The sequence below is a fragment of the Alosa pseudoharengus genome, unplaced genomic scaffold (assembly GCF_046254945.1).
Source record: "Alosa pseudoharengus isolate Yale_2024_CS ecotype anadromous, Long Island Sound unplaced genomic scaffold, YU_APseudo_1.1 YU_APseudo_1.1_scf_11, whole genome shotgun sequence".
NCBI lineage: Eukaryota > Metazoa > Chordata > Actinopteri > Clupeiformes > Clupeidae > Alosa > Alosa pseudoharengus.
In genome coordinates this window covers 11,878,956-11,892,342 of record NW_027468576.1, presented here as the reverse complement: position 1 = coordinate 11,892,342, position 13,387 = coordinate 11,878,956, and the positions used below count along the sequence as shown (strand labels likewise).

General features: G+C 41.5%; 1 protein-coding gene across 3 annotated transcripts in view; it reads left to right on the top strand.

Moving 5' to 3' along the window:
• Positions 1-3,971: 3,971 nt before the first annotated feature.
• lpp (LIM domain containing preferred translocation partner in lipoma) overlaps positions 3,972-13,387 on the top strand; it is a 198,834-nt gene continuing 189,418 nt past the window's right edge. The window contains exons 1-2 of one of the 3 annotated variants that reach the window (XM_076278029.1): positions 3,972-4,088; positions 6,897-6,984. The gene's annotated coding sequence lies outside the window, so the exon portion shown is untranslated. Of the gene's footprint in view, positions 4,089-5,186; positions 5,549-6,896; positions 6,985-9,815; positions 10,037-13,387 lie in introns of those variants that run through there. The other 2 variants (XM_076278030.1, XM_076278028.1) reach the window with 2 other exon arrangements.

Sequence of the window (13,387 nt, the reverse complement as noted above, 5' to 3'; positions counted from 1 at the left end):
ATCTCGAGGAATGCCACTGAGCTGCAGAGGATTGGGTTCTCACGCGGGTCCGCTGAGAGAGGGGGCGGGGGGGGGGGGGAGAGATCGAGGTCTACATTTCAGTCAGATATAGGGACAACGTGACTCCTCTGTCACCGTTAAGGAGAAAAGAGTGAATGCCATGTGCACAGTGTAATTGTAAAGTTTTTCTCTTGTCCTTCCCGTAGCTGTTCAAGGTCCTTTAGCATGCACATGAACGAAACACTGCGGTAAGTAGAGAGAATTACCCCCCACCCCCCAACACACACACACACACACACACACCCACACCTCAATTAAAGCACAACAGGATATCTCTCACAGGAAACATTTGCCTTGAAGTTGAGACTTGCTGAAATATATGTTACTGTGATTATTGTCCAAAACAACTGTGTGTAGCAGGTTATTGCCTGCTTGTATACATACTGACAGATGTTTGGCAGATGTTTTTCTCAAAAGCAACCCACAGTCCAGGTAGAATATGCAGTTGTTATTAAATAGCCATGGACATTGGTTACTGCCTTCGTGTCTCCATACTGATTCATTTGGCAGATGCTTGCAACCCACAGTCCATGTAGATATATTATCACTGTGTGTGCTCCTTGGGAATAAAAACAAAATCCTTGGCATAATTGACATCTTACTCACAGTTTCACTAAAGGCAAACCATTTGTTAGTTGTGAGCCATGCAAGAAACACTTTTCTCTCTCTTCACATTCTTTGCTCTCTGTGGCTTAAAGTAACACTATGAAGTTTTTCCCATAAAATTATGTTTTAATTGTGATGGTACAATGACTTATACTAGGGAGAATGGCGTCATTGCAACTGCGTCCCTGAAATAGCTGATACTATGTAACTTTGGCGTACTTTGCAGGAAACATGGCCTCTTTTGCATCACTTTCCAACATACAGAGCAGTCTGATAGACTTTCATGGGACCCTTCATGACACCAAGGGGTAAATACTAATTCTCACATCATTTTGCTTGCATTCTATTTGTTTCCTATTTGTGAAGTGAAGTTAGAAGCTGTTTGTGACCTCTCCCTCTTCCACTCTCTCTTTGTGTGTGTGTGTGTGTGTGTGAGTGTGTGTGTGTGTGTGTGTGTGTGTGTGTGTGGTGTTTGGGATCCTCACGTGTCACACTCACTGCCACAAGTAAAATCAGGCCTCTAACCTGCACTATTGAAATGAACTGCCACTTGATCGACAGCTTGAGTAAAAGGATTATTAATGCCCTTTAAATTGTTTTCAGGTTGGTTTCGGGGTCTTTTGAAAATCGGCTTTGAGTGGAAGAGACAGAGGTAGGGAGAGAAAATAAGGGGAGAGAGAGAGGAGAGAGAGTGAGTGAGTGGAAAAAGGATAGGGTAAAACAATGACTCGTGGACCCTATTAGAAAATTGCGAGTAAGCAGAGTTGCAAATAAGCTGTCACACAGTACAAATGGGATTACCTTACCGATGTGCCCTGAAACCTGAACACCAGTAGCACTGCGAGCCCACTGATTTATCTCTGTGCTTGATCTTCAAGTTATGTTCTTTCAGATTTTTTCTGCCATGCAATGTGTGCAAAGTAGTTTATAAAAGCGCTGGAAGCACCAGTTAATCAGTTGTAGACAACCTCTGAAGTCAGTCAACGCAGACACTGCCAGCAGTGATCTAACCCCCACACCTCTCTTCATCTATTGTTATCTATCACAAGGGATCCACGCAAATTGTGGGCAACTTTGTTTGGAAATGCCATTTTCAGCACAGTTTCTTTTCTTTTGGAGTGGCAGCAATGCTTTCTGGGATACCACCACTACAATAATTTATTCCTCTGTTCTCTTAAAGCGATAAAAGAAATAAAAGAAATAAATAAATAGTGCCACAGTGTACTAATCTTTGTGAAATACAAGAGCCATAAACAGCAGCAAGGTTGATTTTGTTATGTGTGTGCTTTATTGCAGATCAGCTGCTGAGGTGCTGCTCAAACTCAGGGTCTGTGGATTTAATTTCTCCTGGATGCTATGTCCACTACAGAAATCCCCCGACCGTCCAAAAATAGAGATCTTTATTGGAGGAGATTATGAACTCCACTGGCAACGTGTTTGTCCTAGAATTATTATCATGCTGACAGATGTGCAATAAAAGTTTTCACTATCATTTTTCTGTCATATCTGCTCAGTGGCTTTGTTTGTATACAAAAAGCCTTCCAATGAGACGTTTCATAGCAGGGCGACAGACCTAAAACATGCACTAAAATACTATCTAAACATTGATGGCTTGTTTCCGGTACATGGATTTAGCCAAGTGGTAGACTAAAAGCCTCAATGGATATTTTCACTAAAGTTTTCTTTTAGTCTAGGTCTAGGACTAGGTTTATTCCATGTAGGCCTAACCAGCTCAAGAATCACTTTTAAAATGCAAGTCACAATGAATTCACGTTTACGTAGAATTTTGAATTATTACTACATTGTTAGCTATAGGCTAGGTATCTGTTGTGGTTAGCAGTCTTGGGACATAATCCTTATCTTGAAATAAAAACCTGGAATATAGTCTAGGCATTTCGGTCAATTTTGTGGTAAAACTATGATTCATGTCTGTAGCTCAGGTTCCTCCACTGCCTGGATAGTCTAAAGCAGTGGCTCTCAAAGTGTGGGGCGGGCCCCACTAGTGGGGAATAGAGACATGACAGGTGGGACGCGAGGAACTGGAGGGAATTTGTTTTTTGTGTCTATTTTTAATAATGCCTTTCTTTTTTGACAAGGAAGATCATATATTTAAAACAAAACAGCCACGCAACATATGAATTAAAATAACATTAAAATAACATCTTGATCCAGCAGACCGAGATGAGAAATGTAACGTGGAACCAAAATGTGAAATCAGGCGGGGCTTGAAAATTCCCCACCTCCAAAGTGGGGAATGACAGAATAAGTTTGAGAACCACTAGAGCCTTCTTTTCATGACCCTAAAGGGTAACCTACTAGAGACAGGCAGTGGCCCCTTATGAAAATTCAGGCCAGATTTGGTTCCACTGTGCACACACAACCTCAACTTTTACACTCAACACTCGTCCAAACCCTTATCTCAATCTGATATCCCAAGGCTTAAAATTACACTGGGATTGAAAACAAAAAATGATTTGAGAAAATTGTTCACAGCTTCTTTTTTGGAGTAGCAAAAAGCCAGTCATGACATAAGTGTGGCGAACCTCAATCAAACAGTTATCTTGTGGCGCTGACTTCAGGCGTGCTCGTGTGGTGCTCCTGAGCCATATTATGCCTACTTAAAAAATCAGAGCCCTGAGTGCAGTTATGATCTTTGCATTGTGCACGCCATATGCAAACGGGGTGATTTGCCTTGCAAACAACACGTGGTCAAACCCCTGAGCTGTAACGCGGTGAAGCCATAAACTGCTGTATTTATTTTAGGCTATCTTAATTTCACTAAGGTCAGGAGGTGAACTGAAGTTAAATAAAATAATTTTAGATAATTGAATGTATCATGCATTTACATCAATTAGGCTGGCACAGAGTACTTTCAATGAATACAGGTCTATGTAACTTAAAAAAAAAAATAAAAAAAAACGTTGGTCTCTCAGCAGGCTTCAAACTAGACCACACCTTGTTCATAGCCTCATTAATAGCCTACACATTAAAAATAAAAATGTTTTAACATTTCTATTTTAAATGCATGCTGACCACGTGGATTCAGTTGTGAGTTAAATACATGGGGCCAGAATACTCTAACATTAATACCCAAATATTCATTAGACTATTTAGCAAACAAAGATGTTGTTACGATCACTCACAGAAAAATGGACGCACCTCTCCTTTAAAAGTACGACCACGTTGGCTGTTGTATCAGCTATTAGGCTACACTGCATAATAACACAAATACATGTTATGAGGAAGAGATTGCAACACAACAGGGCTATAACGTTACTGCCATACATGGGCAAATTTCTGGACTGACTAACTGGCGGCTGGAATTTTGCACTGTGACGTCACTGCCTGCTGCTCTCCCAGATTTGGGGAAAAAGAAGTTTCACTTTATGTGGGATTTGAAACTCTCATTCTTAGAAAGCGAGGTAAGAGAAACGAAAAGGCTGCCACGGACTTCTCCCACTATTGCTTCGGTGGTAGATTTTTGTCATAGGCCTGTACCAATGTTGTGTTATATATTGTCTTTGTGCATGAACTCTACAACAAAACTGGGGTATTCTTGAAGATAATGTTTATTCGCGAAGGTGAACGAGTTCTACTGTAGTTCGGCATTGAAACTGAGGGCGTGGGCTTGCTCCGGAAAAGGGGTAGCCTACATGATGTTTTTCTCCCGCAGAGTTTCTAAAGCGTAGGCTACTTTAAACTGTTGTCTGTCCTGTTTGCTAAAGTTGGTACATTGTTGCTCAGACTAGCTTCCTAGCATAGGCGCAGGGACTTTTCTGTTGAATGGTTTAATGGCCATGATTTGTGAAACGGTACGTGTGCTATGACTCGGTAAAACCATCAAAAATGCGGAAGTAGTTGAAGTGGATGGTCCTGCCAGTACAAACCCAGGCAATAGGCTATCTGATAGGCTAGCGTATGGCCATCTCAGTCAGTGTTACTTTTCTCAGCTTGTCAACAGGGGAATTCTGTTAGCAGCATTCTGTTCTGTATTTTAGTCCAATGTAGACTGGAATGTCTTCGCCTATATCATACATTCTTACGGCATATAGACGAATCTCAGGATAGGTTTCCATTCATAGGCTATTGTCTGACCACATTGTCTGCAATACGTTGCTTAACTGACAGATGCATTACATCGACCATGTTATTCATGTTATACTGTGAGAAGAATGACACTTTCATTCAATTGCTATTTCAGTATTATTCAGTAGGCCTAGCAGTTTAGTTTTTTTCAATGTTTTTAGCATATGTTCACAAGTCTGTAGTCTGTAGACTGAAGCTCATCTCTTATCAACATGAAAACTGGCATTCTCACTGCCAGTGATCTGAAAATCAGAGGGTGTTAAAATGACTGTCCTTGCTTGTTATAATAAATATAGATTTAATTTGTATTAAATCTATATCCAGGGAGCCAGCCGTGTGCTCACTTAAACAGTGGCCTATTGAAAATAAATACCTATACCACAAGTGGGCAAACACGCCTAGACTATAGACATTGTTCGTCTCAAGTCTGGTTAATGCGCTGAAATATTAATCAGCTACCCCGCAGGAAAGATATTCAGACTTTCGCTTTGATATGAATTTCAAATCAATAACATCAAGGCTTCTTGTGAGCTCAATCATCAAACTGAATTTCTCTGTCACCCCCACATTTTTAAACTCAAGCAGCATTAGCCCCAGCTGTCTTTAAAACCTCCAGCTAAAAAGACATATTTGACAGCCGCACTCAGATGCAAGTTAAAAGTTGAGTCTTGCCTTTGAGCCTATCTTCTTTCAGCGAGAGACACTTGATTCTCTGTGGTGCCGATGTTATCCTTTTTTTAGGAATATTAACTATGCCTTCTCATAACCAACATGGTTGCTTAACACAGAACACCTGGTAGGTACTGCAAATGTTTATAATATTTCATTTATATTGCATGTTTACAGACTATGTTTAGGAAGAACTTGTCAGCAAATAAATTGTTGACGAACGTTGTGGTCATTACTTTTTATCCATCATATAGATGACAAGTTTACATGTTCCATAGGACACACAGGTGTCCGCTCCTGCAATAAGAGAAGAGAATATGGATCAGATATTATTAATAGGCCTATGACTGACATTGATGAGTTAACTTGAACCTCAGGCCTAAACCCCTTAGAAAGAAAAACCCTGTATGGCTTTGTTTTGTTCGGAGAATGAAGCTGTCAGACCACTTTATTAGAAATTTGCCATTTACTCTGAGTTAACTTATCCGCCTTAGTCAGTGAACCACCGAATGCCCTGTAGGTTCGGGAGAAAGTGGGACGGCACCTTGATAGTTCTGAACCTGAGAGGATTGTGGGCCCCACAGGCTCCCATCCTTTCCAGAATCTTCTACGGTGGAGGCTGCACAGGAGGTCCGATTGTGTGTGTGTGTCAGGGTTGTGCAAAATTCAAATTGCAATTCCGCTTCCTGTTTGCTACCTCAATTGAAATGCAAGTGAAATTCAAGAATTGAATTGGAATTTAATAGCCAGTTTCAATTCAATTCTGGAACTTTGCACAACCCTGGTGTGTGTGTGTGTGTGTGTGTGTGTGTGTGTGTGTGTGTGTGTGTGTGTGTGTGTGTCATTGGACACAGAGCATAGGGGTAGCTATTCTTCCTAATGTTTTAAGTGATGTGCCAGAGAGTGACTGATACCTGCACTCATGGCCTCTGAGCCTGTTAGCCTCCTTGTTACCCAGAACCCCAGGTTCGAGTAGGGTGCTGATCTTTGCTTCTGAAAATGCAGGTTTGGGTATAGGATGGGGTCTGGGTGAGGCTTTTATCAATGTTTTGCGTTCTTATCTCATCTCTGAGTCCCAGAGAGGAGACATTTGCATGTTGCATGCACCAGTGGATCATCAATTCTCAACAAACAAAACAAAGAGTCAGACAAACAAACAAACAAACGGACACATGTGCAAATGAACACATAGTGTAGTGCAGCGGTCAGACATGGACCTGAGTAATGGAGGGAGTATTTTTAAACAATCATATCTGACCCTGGTTTTGCAGTGGGGTCATAAGTTTAATGTACTGACTGTAATATCCTGTTTGCAGTTGTGGTTATTGAGTCACTTTGTTGCACTGCGTCTCAGTGTCACAAACTTGAGTTGTAAGGACCCTTTGCAAGCAACTGATGAGTTTTGTAAGTTTTGAGTATACAATTGGATGCACAGAGTAAAATGTCACTGAATGTCTAATTATTTTTGGTTTCAGTTCTCCCCTGTGGATGAGCATCCGAAAGGCCCTGGTGAAGCAGTGACGGAATACCAGAGCTGCCCCGACAGAACATTGAACGAAGAAGGTGTGTATTAAAATTTAAATTACCAACCGATTTCCAAATAGATCAATCTCTTCAGTGCTTGTGTGTGTGGAAAGTGTGGTTATACAAGGTAGCAATTTTAGGACAACTGCTTTAAAAGTGTGATAGATATAAAATATATTATTATTTGATTTGTTAGCTATCAGCACGCTCAGCAGTTAACGTCTGTGTTTTAAAAAACAATGTTTAAATCAGTGGAATAACTGATTTGATATTGGCAGAGAGCAGTTTTTAACATCCAAGCACGGGCTATTATATATGAGCAGTCTGTGGGGACGAAGTTGTACTGGTTACCTCCTTCACATATCCTGTAACTGTTCAGGTCTTGGACTTCTTATGCCAGGCTGTCATATCGAGCTATCAGCCCAGCCTTCTGGATATGGGTTTAAGCATGTCCCTTGACCAGTCTTGCACAGAGGGAGTGTTCAGGGAAATGTTTAATTACATTTTTTTAATCACAAGAAGTCACTCCATGTGACACCGTTTAACCTTCTACTAAATGGGTTATTATTACCTTGAAGGCCTCCTTGGTGGTTTCAGGTGTGAGCAAGTGTTGTAGCTCCAGAACGAAAGCACTCTTAAAACAGGTGCACCTGTTTCTCCTGGGCGATGTTCAGGTTCTGCCTCTTATATGTGGGAATACTTCTACATCTGTTAATGCGGTAGGCCTATTATATGAGCTAATAGTAGCATTCCTTTGTGTTGCATGAGCATTCTCTGTTGCTTGATGCAGTCAATAGTTATATCTAAATGTCCAACAATTTCTGTGGAGGCTTAGACCAATATACACCAGAGTGAGGTCTGTATCATGAATGAGTAGCATGGCCTTGCAAATGTAGTAGCTACATTTAGTTTAGTTTTCACGTCAGATTTAGCAAAAACATTGTCAAGCTGTTTCCTTGGGCTGGTGTAGCTTTGTTGTAATTTCCTCATGAAGAAGTCCATTTAGAAGGGGTTTTTAACTAACTGCACTCTCTCTCTCTCCCTGGTTGCTGTCTGTCTAGTAGTGTCCTCTCTGTTGCCTCATATGTTTAGCTAAACAGTGTGGGGTGAGTCATAAGGCCGTTGTTGGTGGGTGTGAAGCTCAGTTATCAGCACTCACTCATTCAGTCAAGAGCCTGTCCTCACCTCACATGATGGAGGGGCTGGTGCAATGTGTCTGCCCTCAAAGAACTGCAAACAAAAAAATAAAATAAAGTAGGGAACAGTCATTAGAAGTTCATGTTTTTTGCATGTCTCTTTCTGTTGTCCTCTCACTGTGCACTGATTGTAACCTCTGTCTCCATTTGTTTCTCAGCCATCAAAAGGTTTAAGTTGCTCGCTGAAGTCCAAAACATAGCTTAAAGAATGTAGATAGATAGATAGATAGATAGATAGATAGATAGATAGATAGATAGATACTTTATTGATCCCCAGGGGATGTATGGCATTTCAGCAACAGAAACTGTCAATCTCAAAGCAGCGGTTCAGTAAAACTGACTCAATTGGGGTCACGATGGCATTAACCCAAGGCTTGTTGTGTTAGTCTTTTATTATGTTATACATTGATTGCATTGCTCCATAGAGAGTTATCTACAAAGGTTGTCTTGGGACGGCCTCACAGGCGTTCCATGTCTGCTGTGATCCTATGAGTAAAATGCAATATGTTGAGGACACAGGATGGACTATGTGGTAGCTGGTGGCAATTGAGAAGAACGGCTGACATCACTTGTAGCTCTAGTTGGTGGTGATGTCATCTGTGTGTGTGTGTGTGTGTGTGTGTGTGTGTGTGTGTGTGTGTGTGTGTGGGGTGGGGGGTGAAATATGTGTTCATTCACGATGTTGTCATATTTGTAGCATGAATGTGTGTCTATATTGGCATTGGTGGGAAAATGAATTGCGTTACATCATTTCCTATTTTCAGACAGGCCTGGCCCTCAGTGTGTTTACTCCCAGGTGTTAATGCATGTTTATGGGTGTGTGCATTAGATTCCTCTTCACTCCCTGCCAAGTCTCTGCCACCCCACTCACATACTTGCATTTCTTGTGTTGTTCTAAGTGGCCTGTGAAAATTTTTTTTGCATAGCCAGCAGCTATAGGTTTTTTAGATGCCAGACTCTCTCTTTCTCTGCCTCTCAGACATGAACACGAGAAGCTGGGCAGAGCATGTGGTTTCTTGATGAAAAGGTATGCTAATAGCCCTCTGAGAGCACTGCTGATTGATGACTGCACAAGCATTCTCCATATTTGGGCTGTCCCAGCAGACTACTCCCTAAGCAGGAGTTACAGGGAAAATCTCAGTGTGGTTGTGAAAGAAGAAAGTGAGCTATCACATTTAGCTCTCCGTCTCTCTTTCTTTCTCTCTCTTTGTGTGTGTGTGTGTGTGTGTGTGTGTGTGTGTGTGTGTGTGTGTGTGTGTGTGTGTGTGTGTGTGTGTGTGTGTGTGTGTGTGTGAGCAGATTTCTATTTGAATATGTATTTGATCATACATGCTATTTATCTTGAAAATGTATCCCCTCGGACGTGCACAGTAGTTTGTGTGTGCTTTGTGAAACGGCCCTGTTAAATATCTGTGGGATATTTCTATGGAAATATCTATTTGTCTGATGTTATGATCACACAGCGTTGCCCAACTTTTGTGACAAGTCTCACACAGTCTGGTTGGCCCTGATTACTGAGCCAAGCGTCTGAGCACAGACTTGAGTCTTAAGACAGACTTCCTCTTGAATAGCTTTCTGCAATTATCATTGTTATTCCCTGCGAACGGTATGAACCACATATTTGGCTCCTCAGTGACTGGCGAGCTGAAAAGTGGCATTCCAGGCAGATAGCAAGCTGAATCGATTTTGCCCCAATCTTTTTTACTCCATTTTTTCTCCATATTTGGAAATGTTTACCTCCACATGGTTGCTGAGAGGGTGGATGAGGGGATGTGAGTCATTTTAGCTGCAGCATAAGCCACGCTGAAGGCTACACACTGATTCCCTCTTTCTCTCTCTCTGTGTCCGTGGACTTCCAGCTCCCTCTCCACTCGTCTGCAGAGACCTGGGATGCTGTGAGTATCACACTACTTTCCTCTTGGCTTATTCTGCTCGTGCGGCGGGCAGGGTGCGAGCAGGGAGGAAGTGGAGGTAGCCGCTGGAAGTAGCCAGTGAAAATAGGTCAGGCTAGGTGCTCGTTAGCGCTTTGTTCGTTTATGGGTTTGTTGAACTCTCTGTCACCTGAGATTTAAACAGCTGTATGACTTGTTCACATACCTTAGGGCGCTTTGTTGTAGTTTTTTTGACTTGTGACAAAGTGGGTCACCTCTTGAGAGTCCAGTCAGCGATACAGTATTGAAACGTCTTGTTGGAACAGGAGCCTCTAGTTGATATTGGTTAATGCTCCAATGCAGAACAACACTGCTCATTGGCTGTTGACGGAGGAGGGTATGCTGCCTGTCATGGAGATGCGATGGGAGTCATCCCCCTTGTCAGTTTGGTCCATTTATTACACTGCCCATAATCTCAATGTCACACCGATCACGCAACCCATCGATGGGATGACATGCTAAAGTTCTGTTTTGTTTTTCCCGCCTGTTGAGCGTCTCTTATTTGCTTGATGAGTAACATGGAGTGCTATGGGACTGAAACATTTGAACTCACTGACCTCTCTCACTCTCTCTCTCTTGCCGTGTGTGTGTGCAGATGTGTTAATATTCAGTAACCCAGAATAGGAGACCTAGTGATCAATGTTGATAAATCAGAGATCAACGCATTACTTGTGCATCCATGAAAGAGAAAGAAAGCAAGAGACAGCTGAGAGATGAGACACAGTTGTCCTGATTAGTGAAATCAATGCCTTGTTGAACAGCGTAGTTTTCCCGTCTGTTCTGTGTTTGGGCCGGACTAGCGCCATTATAGATATTCATACGTTACAAGTGTGTCTCGTGCATTTTTCAGCTGTATTGGAATATGAATCTTTGATGAACCGTGCATCAGGGGCAGTCAAGGGATTGTCAGATCTTTCAATGAAGGATTTCTGTCTGTGTGGATTGCCCAGTGACGTAATTTGTGTTTGCAAATCTTTCACCCACTTACTTGGCAGTCTCTTGATCAGTAGAGAATAGCACTCATTGTAAGGGCAAAGACAAAGCAAAAGTGTGTTTCGAAGGATGTTTTAATCATCATTGAATTTATATAATCTTTAGACATGTTTGGTGTAGTAAACGTTGGCATGTGAAGAGGATTTGTGTGTGGTGTGTCTTTCTTCACCTCTTCTATGGGACAAATGCTCTTTAAGCACACTTTAAGCACTTTTGCAAGATGTCCCAAAGATGGAGATGCAACAGTGTGTTTAATTCTATCTTTAGATGAACGTTTAAGCTTCTTTAAAGTTTAAATGTTATTTTTGGTATTCAACTTTTATTTTTTTAGCTATTCATTTTTCAAGTTACAACTGACAATTATAACAATCTATGTTTGTCTGGTAATATAAGTGTTTAATATAAGTGTTTATACACAGCTGAGGTTACAGTAATTTGTTAAGGTTATATCCATATTAAGATTTGGATTTCTGATTGGGCACTGTGTATGAGAAAAATGTTGACAGAAGACTTAAAGTGGCTGCCAGCAATAGACTATTAGCTAAGAGTCTGTGGCTCTCGGCTTGAACTCTCTCTTCAGCTTCTATCCACAGGGCTGCCCTGTAATCTTTCTGTCTCTTGTGCCTAGTGCCATGGATACTTTAAATACTACTGAATTTGCAATTACTTTTTTTTTATTTTATCCGTGCTTTAGTTCAAGATACTGTTCAATATTCCTTAGATGGACTTTGCCTGGGACATGCGTATGGCATGGTGTTGTTTTAGTCATAGATTTCTTTTTCTGTGAAATATGGCCACTCCTTTCACAGTGGAGGGTGAAGCACACTGTGTGCTTTGGTAGGTTAGGTGTCTGGCTCCATGTTTGGTCAAAGAATCTCCCAATGTAAATTCAAAACTTCTTGAGCCTCTTTTATTTGCTTGATGAGTAACACGGAGTGCTATGGGACTGAAAGGGACTGAAACATTTGAACTCACTGACCTCTCTCTCTCGCTCTCTCGTTCTCTCTCGCTCTCTCTTGCCATGTCTGTGCAGATGTGTTAATATTCAGTAACCCACAATAGGAGACCTAGTGATCAATGATAATAGTGAGCAATGATAAATCAGAGATCAACACATTATTTGTGCATCCATGAAAGAGAAAGAAAGCAAGAGAGAGAGAGAGTTGAGAGATGAGACACATTTGTCCTGATTAGTGAGATTAATGCCTTGCTGAACAGCGTCAGTGGCTTCTTGAGATAAAAAAAAGTGACAGGGCAGAAGGGAAATACCTATATCCTTGACTGATGTCCTAGAAGAGAACAACAACAGGCCCTTATATATTATAAGACTATGTAGCACATGTAAAGTAACCCTACATGTCACATTAGCTTTAAAAGACAGCGACAACTCCACCAACTTGCCGTTGAGAAGGCTGTAAACCAGGCTGTGTCAGATGTAGTTTTTGGTTACAAAACCTGACTTTTTACATTTAAAAGTTAATATTTCTCGCTAGGTAATGCAAAATATAAGGCCACAAACCCTGAACTTACCTTCTATGAGTTAGCTTCGCCATCTTGGATAAAGTTTTCAATAGGGATGCACCGATCCAATTTTTTCAGTCTCAATACTGATTCCGATGCCTGGGTTTTGTGTATCATAACTGATACCGATCTGATACCATAGTTAAATTAATAAACTACCATGTGGAAAAGACTAAAGGCATCAGGCCTGACTTACAGGATAATTGCTGTATTTAGCACTTTGAGTCCCTTTTCTGGTTTGTTTTTGATGAACTAGAGTGGTGGACACAGAAATGTTGACGATGGGTCCTGTCTCGACTTTTTGACTCGTTTAGAATCGCTTTTGACTGCTTCAGAGTGGCTGGCTACAGGCATGCACAAACATGTCCTTAAAACAACCCCTGAAGTTCGTTTTCAAAACTGTGCAACTCATCGAGCAGTTGGCCCATGGATCTGCTTGTTTTTCCGATCCCCGATCTAGCTATTTTGTCAATATCAGGGCGATATCCGATCCTAATATCGGATCGGTGCACCCCTAGTTTTCGAGTTAACTTTCAAGCAACAAACGTCACGTCACCTTCACTCCGATTGGCAGTCGCTTTGTCACATCGCTCAGCATTGGCATAAAATAGACTTCTTGTCTATTTTGGCCCCGCCTTGCTCGTGGCAGCGGCAAACTTGTCACTTGTTGCTGGCAAACGGCCACTCCCATTGAAAATGAATGGCAGCCTGCCGCTTTGTCGCTGTCTATTGTAGCTAATGTGACAGGGGTAACACACAAATCACAAACAGTCATAATACACATCCTTGTGTGTGTGTGTG